Source organism: Miscanthus floridulus, chromosome 4 (genome assembly GCF_019320115.1).
Source record: "Miscanthus floridulus cultivar M001 chromosome 4, ASM1932011v1, whole genome shotgun sequence".
Taxonomy (NCBI): Eukaryota; Viridiplantae; Streptophyta; class Magnoliopsida; order Poales; family Poaceae; genus Miscanthus; species Miscanthus floridulus.
The window spans coordinates 31626897-31638673 of record NC_089583.1 but is presented as its reverse complement, the minus strand read 5'-3'; positions in this window follow the sequence as shown (position 1 = coordinate 31638673).

Below are 11777 nucleotides of genomic sequence, written 5' to 3'. Positions count from 1 at the left end.
TATCGGTCCGTGACTTCACATGAGCCTAGAGAACTTGGGAGAATGATCTTGTGTCACCTCCTAGAGTTGTCTAGCTTACCAAAGAACTACTTCCATATAGAGGGGAGCCTGCTCAAATATGGGATTGACAAGGGAGGAGATGGGTGAATCAACAAAAACCAAGTCATAGACTCTTAACTCCTCACTACAAGACCAAATATGCTCCAATCTTATACTCAAATTGCATCAAGATGGTCACTGACCTTGTGCAGAGGCGCCTCCGCTTTGGCTTCGGATCCAATGGTCATGAGCCCACCAATCAAGAGGATTAGTGCTTGCTAGGGTTTGAGTTCGTATTATTGAAAGCTCTAGTTTGGTTTTGGTGAATTGATGAAACCCTAAGTACTAACCTAGTTTATCAAGTGATCATGAGATAGGTAGCACACTTCAAGTGGAGAAGCTAATGAAGATCATAACATGACAATGGTGATGGCATGGCGATGATCAAGGGCTTAAACTTGAAAAGAAGAAAGAGAAAAACAAAAAGCTCAAGACAAAGGTATAATGTGTAGGAGCTATTTTGTTTTGGTGATCAAGACACTTAAAGAGTGTGATCACATTTAGGTTTGATAGCCGTACTATTAAGAGGAGTGAAACTCGTGTCGAAATGCGGTTATCAAAGTGCCACTAGATGCTCTAACTCATTGCATATGCATTTAGGATCTAGTGGATTGCTAACATCCTTGAAAATGTTTATGAAAATATGCTAACACATGTGCACATGGTGATACACTTGGTGGTTGGCACATTTGAGCAAGGGTGAAGAAGACAGAAGAGATGCCAGCGTCGGTCAAGTGACCGGACGCTGGATCTGAATGCACCGGACGCTGTCTGCCTGCGTTCGGTCGCGCTGACTCGGCGGTACAGTGGCTAGGGTTTACCACCGGACGCTGGGCTGTGTCTGGTCGAGGTGGACCGGACGCGTCCGGTCAAGGAAAAACGGATTTGGACCCTTACTGTACTTGACCGAACGCTGGGGCTCCAGCGTCCGGTCAATTTTGCCAGAGCGTCTGGTCAGCTTCGTAGCCGTTGAAATCTAACGAACAGCGTTTGAAGCTAGTGATGCGTGGCGTCCATCAGTGGACCGGACGCTGAGTCCAGGGTCCGGTCAGTTGGACCGGAGCGTCCGGTCAGAGTGCAGTGTGCCCAGTAAAGGGGTACAACGGCGCTATTCCATGGGGGCTTCTATTTAAGCCCCATGGCTGGCTGTAGCTCACATCTTTGGCCATTTTCATTAACATAGCAACCTTGTGAGCCTAGCCAAAGTCCTCCCACTCATGTCCATCATTGATTCATCATCATAGTGAGATTGGGAGTGATCCAAGTGCATTGCTTGAGTGATTGCATCTAGAGGCACTTGGTGTTCGTGTTTCGCTGTGGGTTTCGCTTGTTACTCTTGGTGGTTGCCGCCACCTAGACAGCTTGGAGCAGCGAGGATTGTTGAGCGGAGGGTGGTGATTGTCTCCGGCTCCGATCGTGGTGATTGTGAGGGGTTCTTGACCTTTTCCTGGTGGAGCGCCAAAAGGTACTCTAGTGAATTGCTCGTGGCTTGTGTGATCCTCATCTTGTGTTGGTTGTACGGCACCCTATTGAGGGTTTGGCGTATGAAGCCAATTAGCGCGTGAACCTCCAAGTGAGTGAATCGCCACAACGAGGAGTAGCTTGCCGCAAGCAAGTGAACCTCGGTAAAAATTATTGTGTTCATCCTTTGATTCCGAGGTGATTGGTCTTCATTGTTATTCATCCTTGTGATTGATTGGTTCACTCCTCTACACGGCGGTATAACTATCTTGATCACTCTCTTTATATTATCGTAAACTAGTTGACAAGCTCTTTAGTGTAACTAATTGTGAGAGCTTGCTTGCTTGGTTGGTGTGGCTCTTTAGTTAGCCATTGAGAGCACACTAATATAGGGTAGTGTCATACCTTTTGGGTGAATCGATACTATCTAAACTAGAATTATGGTAGGTGGCTTACATTTTGAGTAGGCTAGCATAACACTTGCTTCGCCTCATAATTGTCTAACCTTTTGTTAAGTGTTGTTGTAGAAATTTTTATTAGGCTATTCACCCCCCCTCTAGCCATTAGGACCTTTCAAGTGGTATCAGAGCCGAGGTCACCGTTATTTGAGGCTTAACAACCTTTGGTGTTAAAATGGCTCAAATCAACAACACCATACCCCCAAGAAAGGCAAAGCGGCCTTTGCTCCTCATAAGACTAGTTTTGTGAAGAACAATGGTTGGTTTTGCACTAGTTGCAAGCAAGTTGGTCACAAAGAGCAAGAATGCAAAAATAAGAGCAAAAATGCTAATGTATCCTTCATAAAGCTGGATTCATGCTATATGCTTACTAAGGGTACAAATGGTGTAAAGGCTAAGTTCATTGGTAAACCATGGATGGGCTCAAAGAAGAAAGCCATTTGGGTACCAAAGAGCCTAGTGACTAACCTTCAAGGACCCAAGCAAGTTTGGGTACCTAAAAAGAATTGATCTTCTTTTGTAGGTCAATTATAAAGCCGGAGGAAGGCATTGAGTTCTTGATAGTGGGTGCACTCAACACATGACCGGTGATGCAAGAATGTTCAACTCAATCAACACCAATGGCAATGATGGTTATGATAGTATCACATTTGGTGATAATGGCAAAGGCAAGGTCAAAGGGTTTGGTAAGATTGCAATATCCAATGACTTGAGCATATCAAATATGTTGCTAGTAGAAAGCTTGAACTTCAATTTGTTATCCGTGGCACAATTGTGTGATCTTGGATTCAAATGCATATTTGGGATAGATGATGTAGAGATCATAAGTGTAGATGGCTCTAACTTGATCTTCAAAGGCTTTAGATATGAGAATCTATACTTGGTTGATTTCAATGCTAGTGAAGCTAAATTATCTACATGCTTGTTCACTAAGTCTAGCATGGGTTGGTTATGGCATAGAAGGCTTGGTCATGTTAGAATGAAATAATTGAATAGATTGATTAAGCATGACTTAGTTAAAGGCTTGAAAGATGTTGTGTTTGAAAAGGATAAGCTTTGTAGCTCTTGTCAAGCCGGAAAACAAGTTGGAAACACCCATCCTAAGAAAAGCATGATGAGCACTAGTAAGGCATTTGAGTTATTACATATGGACTTGTTTGGGCCAACACAATACACTAGCATTGGTGGTAATAAATATGGTTTTGTGATAGTGGATGACTACACTAGATACACTTGGGTATTCTTTCTAGTGGACAAAAGTGATGTATTTGCAATATTCAAATCATTTGTCAAGGGCATTCACAATGAGTTTGAAACAACCATCAAGAGAGTTAGAAGCGACAATGGTAGTGAGTTCAAGAATACTAGAATTGATGAGTTATGTGATGAATTTGGAGTTAGACATCAATTCTCGGCTAAGTACACACCCCAATCAAATGGCCTTGTTGAGAGGAAGAATAGAACACTTATTGATATGGCAAGGTCTATGCTTAGTGAGTACAATGTGAGTCAATCCTTTTAGACTGAAGCTATCAACACGGCTTGCTATTGTAGCAACCGCCTCTATTGTCACCGATTGAAAGAGAAGACACCATATGAGCTCTTGAATGGTAGAAAGCCCAACATTGCATATTTTTGGGTCTTTGGTTGCAAATGCTATATCTTGAAGAAAGGCACTAGATTGGGCAAGTTTGACAAGAAATGTGATGAAGGATTCCTACTTGGTTATTCCACTACAAGCAAAGCATATAGAGTTTGGAATTTGGATAGTGGTACTCTTGAGGAGGTTTATGATGTTGAATTTGATGAAACCAAGGGTTCACAAGGAGAGAATGAGAACTTGGATGATGTTAGAGGCATTCAACTTTCAAATGCCATGAAGAACATGGATATTGGTGAATTGAGACCTAGGCAAGTGAATGGTGATGAAGATGATCAAGTGCAAGTGCTCTCTAACTCAAATGTGCAAGATGATACAAATCAAGTTAGTGCAAGTGACTCTCATGACAATGAACAAGATCAAGTGGCTAGTACATCATCTCAACTCAATGATCAAGCAAGTGCAAGCAATCAATTTCCAATCCTCCAACCAACCAATATTGCAAGAGATCATCCTTTGGACACTATAATTGGTGATATTTCAAGAGGTGTACAAACAAGATCAAGATTGGCATCATTTTGTGAACACTTCTCATTTGTGTCATCCATTGAACCAAAGAAGATAGATGAAGCTTTGAAGGATGTTAATTGGGTGAATGCTATGCATGAAGAATTGAATAACTTCACAAGAAATCAAGTATGGGAGTTGGTAGAAAGACCAAAGAGACACAATGTGATTGGAACCAAATGGGTCTTTAGAAATAAGCAAGATCAAGATGGGATAGTAGTAAGGAACAAAGCAAGATTGGTAGCACAAGGCTATACACAAGTTGAAGGTCTTGACTTTGGAGAAACATATGCCCCGGTTGCTAGATTAGAAGCAATTAGAATCTTGCTAGCCTATGCTTGTGCCCACAACATCAAGCTCTATCAAATGGATGTTAAGAGTGCATTTCTCAATGGTTATATCAATGAAGAAGTATATGTTGAGCAACCTCCTGGTTTTGAAGATGATAAGAAGCCCAACCATGTGTACAAGTTGAAGAAGGCATTGTATGGCTTGAAGCAAGCACCTAGAGCATGGTATAAGAGATTGAGGGACTTCCTCCTCTCTAAAGGGTTCACAATGGGCAAGGTTGACACCACTCTTTTCATCAAAAAGATTGGGAAAGATCTATTTGTGTTTCAAATATATGTTAATGATATCATATTTGGATCAACCAATCAAGAATTTTGTGATGAGTTTGGAAAGATGATGGCTAATGAGTTTGAGATGTCCATGATTGGAGAATTGAGTTACTTCCTTAGTCTTCAAATCAAGCAATTAAAGAATGGTACATTTGTGAGTCAAGGCAAGTACATCAAGGACATGATCAAGAAGTTTGGAATGATTGATAGCAAAGTCATTAGCACACCAATGGAAACAAATGGCAACTTGGATAGTGATGTAAGTGGAAACATGGTGGATCAAAAGTTGTATTGGTCTATGATTGGAAGCCTACTCTATGTGACCGCATCAAGGCCGGATGTCATGTTTAGTGTATGCATGTGTGCAAGATTTGAAGCCTCGCCAAGAGAAAGTCATTTGAATGCTACAAAGAGGATATTGAGGTACTTGAAGCATACACCAAATGTTGGTTTGTGGTATCCCAAAGGAGCAAAGTTTGAGCTAGTTGGTTACTCCGACTCGGACTATGCGGGATGCAAGGTTGAAAGGAAGAGCACCTCGGGCACATGTCAATTGTTGGGAAGATCACTTATTTCATGGTCATCAAAGAAGCAAAATAGTGTTGCCTTATCAACCGCCGAAGCCGAATACATATCTGCCGGTAGTTGTTGTGCACAAATACTTTGGATGAAGGCTACTTTGAGTGACTTTGGAATCAAGTTCAAGAAAGTGCCATTGCTATGTGACAACGAGAGTGCAATCAAGCTAACCAACAATCTGGTTCAATATGCAAGAACAAAGCACATTGATGTCCACCACCATTTCATAAGAGATCACCAATAAAAAGGGGACATTTGCATTGAGAGTGTAGGCACCGAAGATCAACTTGCCGACATATTCACCAAGCCATTGGATGAGAAAAGGTTTTGCAAGCTAAGGAATGAGTTGAACATATTGGATTTCTCAAATATGTGTTGATTCACCCCCACTCATATGACATGTCTCTCCTTCGAGCAATCCAAGGTAAAAGTTGATTGGCATGGCATACATCCTTGCTAAGGACATGTTTAGTGCATCTAGTCATATTTTCAATCTTATTAGGACCTTTCAAATAGTTCTATTTTATTAGGCTCATTCATGAAAATCAAATGATTTTGATGTTTAAATGATATCACTATTGCTTCTATGCTTAATTTGATCTAGTGATAGCATATGACATGTTTATGGGCTTGTAAACCTAGTGTTTAATCTAGAAAATGAGCTATAATTGTTTAACTCAACATGGTATAAGATAACCCTTATTTGGAGGTGTGAAGAAGCTTGTCCTTGGATCAAACCGAGTTAAATATCTTTGGTAAATGATCTAGACTAGACTAAATTTGGGAAAATGATCGTCACCCCATTGATTGACATTGGTAATCTCGACCCTACAAGTAATACTATCTATATTTAGAACCTTTGTGATCATTGATGACAAAGGGGGAGAGAAACAAAGATACTAGTACATGGGGAGAAAAATGAAGATATTAGTGTACTAAGATAGTGAAAAGACAACAACGGGGGAGAACTTGACATAGGGGGAGAGATATGACAAAGGAAAGGAATCAATTAACATTTTGAGCACACAAGTAGGGGGAGCAAGCTCATGAACATGTATGGTGCATTTGTATGTGCATTTCATATGTTTGCTTGCATGGCACAAGTATTAAAGTTAAACATCCATACTTGTGTGATGAATGTTTAGTTGTAAGATTGAATGATGAAATGAAATCACTAGATAACTTTCATTTCCAAGTAAGTCTTTACAAGTGGTATCTTTCTAAAGTATGTTTCCAAGAGGTATTGAGCTAACCATGGTGCTAAGGATGGTATATTGGTGCACTCCGATTGGTATCACGCTTCAAAGGTCCATCTTTTATACCTTAGCATCAGTTGGTAGACATTGACTCCTATATTTCCTATCTAAGCATATGTGCAAGCTTCAATCTAAACTCTTAGCACATATGTAGGGGGAGCAATTGCTACCATTTGGGGTTCATGAAACTTGTCCATATCCTTTTACAAATGGTAAATATGCTTGGGCAAGCAACATGGATTCAATTAAATTTTAATTCATATCTTTATATAAGGGTTGTCATCAATTACCAAAAAGGGGGAGATTGAAAGCTCTAGTTTAGTTTTGGTGAATTGATGAAACCCTAAGTGCTAACCTAGTTTATCAAGTGATCATGAGATAGGTAGCACACTTCAAGTGGAGAAGCTAATGAAGATCATAACATGACAATGGTGATGGCATGGCGATGATCAAGGGCTTAAACTTGAAAAGAGAAAGAGAAAAATAAAAAGCTCAAGGCAAAGGTATAATGTGTAGGAGCTATTTTGTTTTGGTGATCAAGACACTTAGAGAGTGTGATCACATTTAGGTTTGATAGCCGTACTATTAAGAGGAGTGAAACTCGTGTCGGAATGCGGTTATCAAAGTGCCACTAGATGCTCTAACTCATTGCATATGCATTTAGGATCTAGTGGAGTGCTAACATCCTTGAAAATGTTTGTGAAAATATGCTAACACATGTGCAAATGGTGATACACTTGGTGGTTGGCACATTTGAGCAAGGGTGAAGAAGACAGAAGCGATGCCAGCATCGGTCAAGTGACCGGACACTGGATCTGAATGCACCGGACGCTGTCTGCCTACGTCCGGTCATGCTGACTCGGCGGTACAGTGGCTAGGGTTTACCACCGGACGTTGGGCTGTGTCCGGTCGAGGTGGACCGGACGCGTCTAGTTAAGGAAAAACGGATTTGGACCCTTACTATACTCGATCGGACGCTGGGGCTCCAGCGTCTGGTTAGTTTTGCCAGAGCGTTCGGTCAGCTTCATAGCCGTTAAAATATAACAAACAGCATTTGAAGCTAGTGATGCGTGGCGTCCATCAGTGGACCAGACGCTGAGTCCAGGGTCCGGTCAGTTGGACCGGAGCGTCCGGTCAGAGTGCAGTGTGCCCAGTGAAGGGGTACAACGGCTCTATTCCGTGGGGGCTTCTATTTAAACCCCATGGCTGGCTGTAGCTCACATCTTTGGCCATTTTCATTGACATAGCAACCTTGTGAGCCTAGCCAAAGTCCACCCGTTCATCTCCATCATTGATTCATCATCATAGTGAGATTGGGAGTGATCCAAGTGCATTGCTTGAGTGATTGCATCTAGAGGCACTTGGTGTTCGTGTTTCACTGCAGGTTTCGCTTGTTACTCTTGGTGGTTGCCGCCACCTAGATGGCTTGGAGCAGCGAGGATCGTTGAGCGGAGGGTGGTGATTGTCTCCGGCTCCGATCGTGGTGATTGTGAGGGGTTCTTGACCTTTCCCTGGTGGAGTGCCAAAAGGTACTCTAGTGAATTGCTCGTGGCTTGTGTGATCCTCATCTTGCGTTAGTTGTGCAGCACCCTATTGAGGGTTTGGCGTGTGAAGCCAATTAGCGTGTGAACCTCCAAGTGAGTGAATCGCCACAACGAGGAGTAGCTTGCCGGCAAGCAAGTGAACCTCGGTAAAAATCATTGTGTTCGTCCCAAACATCGCTCATGCCACCTCAGACATCGCCCATGCCGCCCCAAATGTCGTCCATGCCATCGGCCGCATCCCACGCGCATCCCATGTGGAATACTCGATCTACTTTTGAAACATCCAGATACAACAGTTGCAACATAGAAAAGAAGATAGATGAAACTCTTGAAACAAGCGTCTGAAACACTTGCAAAAATGTCTGAAAAACATTTGAAAACCATTGCAAACATTTGCAACATCCAGATGAAACACTTGCAAACCTATGTATGAAACACCTAAAAACACTTGAAATGTATGCTTGAAACATGCATGTATATGCGACATCTAGATCTACTTTTGCAGCTTCTAGATAAAACACTTGCAACATTGATCTAGAACAGATAAAACATTTGGAACATACGTGTATAGCCATTAAAACATGTGCAACATCTCGATCTACTTTTGCAACATCCATATGAAACATACATCTGAAACAAATAAAACACTAGAAACAAAGGCTTGCAACATGTCTGGAAAACACTTGAAAAACATAGCATTGCTAGCGGCCATGACCTAACTAGTGGGGAACTGCGGTGGCGTAGGCTTGTCCTTCCTGCCGATGACATGAGGTGGATGGGGGCACAGACGTAGGCACATGCCTCCCCTTCCACAATGGGCGAGATGGATGGGGGCGCGATGCTAGATGGTGGTGCGGCGCAGGCGTGCGGAGCAGCAAGGGAAGGGGTCGGTTGCCTCGCGGGAAGGAGCAGCGCAAGAAGGCCCCGACCACGCGGGAGAGACGCTGGAGCAGGTGGTTCATGCTAGGGAGGGAATGGGGAAGAGATAGCGCCCTGATGTGGAACCTTACGATGGCAGGGTTAGCCAGAGGTGCGGTGAGGTGAGGGCTTGGAGCAGCTGAGGTGGACACCACAGCCTGAGTGGGGATTTTCTCTCTCTTTTTTTAGAGGCTGGTTCGCTGCGCATGAGGAAGGGAGGACTAGGAGGAGCATCTGACGGCATGAACACCCATGGCCGAGCATTTCCGCACCTCAATCAGTGTTGTCCAGAGGAAATAGTACGTCCATATCACCTTTGTTAAGTCAAATTATATATTAGCACAAACTATATACTCTATCCATCCAAAAATAAGTATACATTTCGCATATTAAGGTGACATCTGATCTTAGGTTTGACCAAATATAAAAGACTAATAATATCCATGATATCAAATAAGCATCATTAGATTAATCATTCACAGTAAAACTTTTTAGATTTAGAAATGCTGATACTATTTTATCTAAATCTAGTTAAACTTAAAATTATTAGATGATTTTATCAAAATACGAGACGTGCACTTACTTTGAGACGAAGAGAATATAATAACCAATAAAAACATGTTGCATGGGACCAAAGCTATTTTTTTAGAAACTGGGACCAAAGCTAAATAAATAATAGATGAACGGAAAATGAAAGTAAAATAACAAACCATATCTCCCTGTTATATGGGCCCACCTTCATTTGTTTTTCCTTTGTGTACCCCAGCCGGCCAGCCCACGCTCGGCGCTCACCATCTCCTCTCTTGGTGTCTCACTGCCTCGTCAGTCGTCACTGAGTAGGGGCGTCTAGGGTCCGACCAGGTCGGCAGCATGCCCTGTCCCGACCAGCGACAAACAGCATGAGCAATCATGGCCTAGTTGGAATTTGAGTGAGCACGATTGAAAGGTCCTTGTTTAGTTTTGATAATTGAGTGACAACCTTAGGTGGACTAATATACAGTTGAGTGGGATACACAGGTGATTAGTCCACAGGTACATCATGTGAGAGCAACCTTTGCCATGGAGGTGAAATGGCTTAGAGATGTTGCAAAGCTCACACATGTGATGAAGGTGCTCATTGCATGAGACATATCATTGAGTCATGTGATCAAGGTGGAGAAGATCAAGACAAGACTTGGCTCGATGGACCGGTTGCAAGTATGAAGGGCAAATTGAGTGATGACTTGGTGCCAACGGACCGAAGCAACGGTGAAGAGCAAGTGAAGTCAAGATCAATGAACCAATATGGTCACATGATGATATGAAGTGGATCATATCATTTGGTGATTGGTTGGTGCATATGTTGCATCGACATCGAAGGAGATGGAATAGAATGCGCAAGGCAAAGATATAACCTAGGGCATTTTATTTCACCAGTCATAGGCGTGTAGAGAAATTGATGACCGAGTTTAGGATAGATGACCATACTATCAAGAGGAGAATATCAGTCATCTAGTGCCACTCGAGTGGTGTGGCAAGTTGAGTGACTAATCCTTTGAAAAATATTTGTGAAAATGCCAACACACTTGCACTCGGTGGTGTTGGCATATTTGTAAAGGAGTTGAAGTTGGTGAAGAACAGGAGTTGATCATGCTGGTCATGAGGTGACCGGACGCATCCGACACTATGACCGAACGTGTCTGGTGTGCTAGACTCAAGCAGGTGACGCAGACATGATTGGACACATCCAAAATTGCGACCAGATGCGTCTGGTATTTAGCCCTGTCGTGATCAGTTGAGGCGTGTGACCAGACTCTAGTTTGAGGAGGTGACTGGACATAGAGCAGTCACTATCATGCATCAGGTCATGGTGATGTGGCACATGGAGATTGATCTAGAGATGATCAGACATAGAGGTGCGTTCGGTCAGGCGTACCGGACGCGTTCGGTCATTGTTTTTCGTCTCTAGACCCTTACTGGAGTCGATCAGACTCTAGCTGGCCAAGCATCAGGTCGCGTAGTGGTGCGTCCAGTCTCGGTGTTGAGCAAGGTGGCATGTAGGCGATTGGACTCTGTGTGGGTGTGTCTAATCATGGATCTATGCATCCGACCAAGTCAGTGTTCAGCGCGTGAGCGAGTTAGCTGTTGGTGGTAATGGCTATTTCAAATGGCTAGTGCTACGTGGAGGCGGTACAACGATGTGCAATGAGCCCAGTGAAGGGGTAATGGCTCTATTTGTTTGTGGGGTTATAAATAGGAGCCTTAGCCAGCCTTGGGCCAGAAGCTAAGCACACTAGAACCTTGGTGGCTTTGTGTGGTGGTGCTTGGGAGCCCTCTAACTCACTTCTAGTTGATAGTGTTCATCCGATCGAGTGAGTGAGCAATTCTAGTGCGATTGCATCATGAGGTTGCATTGAGTGGCACTAGGTGATCGAGTTGTAAGCCGGTGGTGCTTGTTACTCTTGGAGGTTGCCACCTCCTAGATGGCTTGGTGGCTTGTGACTCCGTTGAAGCATGCGAGAAGATTATGCGGTGCTCCGGAGGAGGATTTGTGAGGGGGATTGTGCTCACCCCATGGGGATCACGAAGAGCAACTCTAGTTGAGTGTGTCATTGAGCTATCCTCACTCATGGGTAGGTTCTTGCGGTGCCCGACGTGAAGGCTTGGCGAGTGATGCTAATTAGCCACCAAACCAC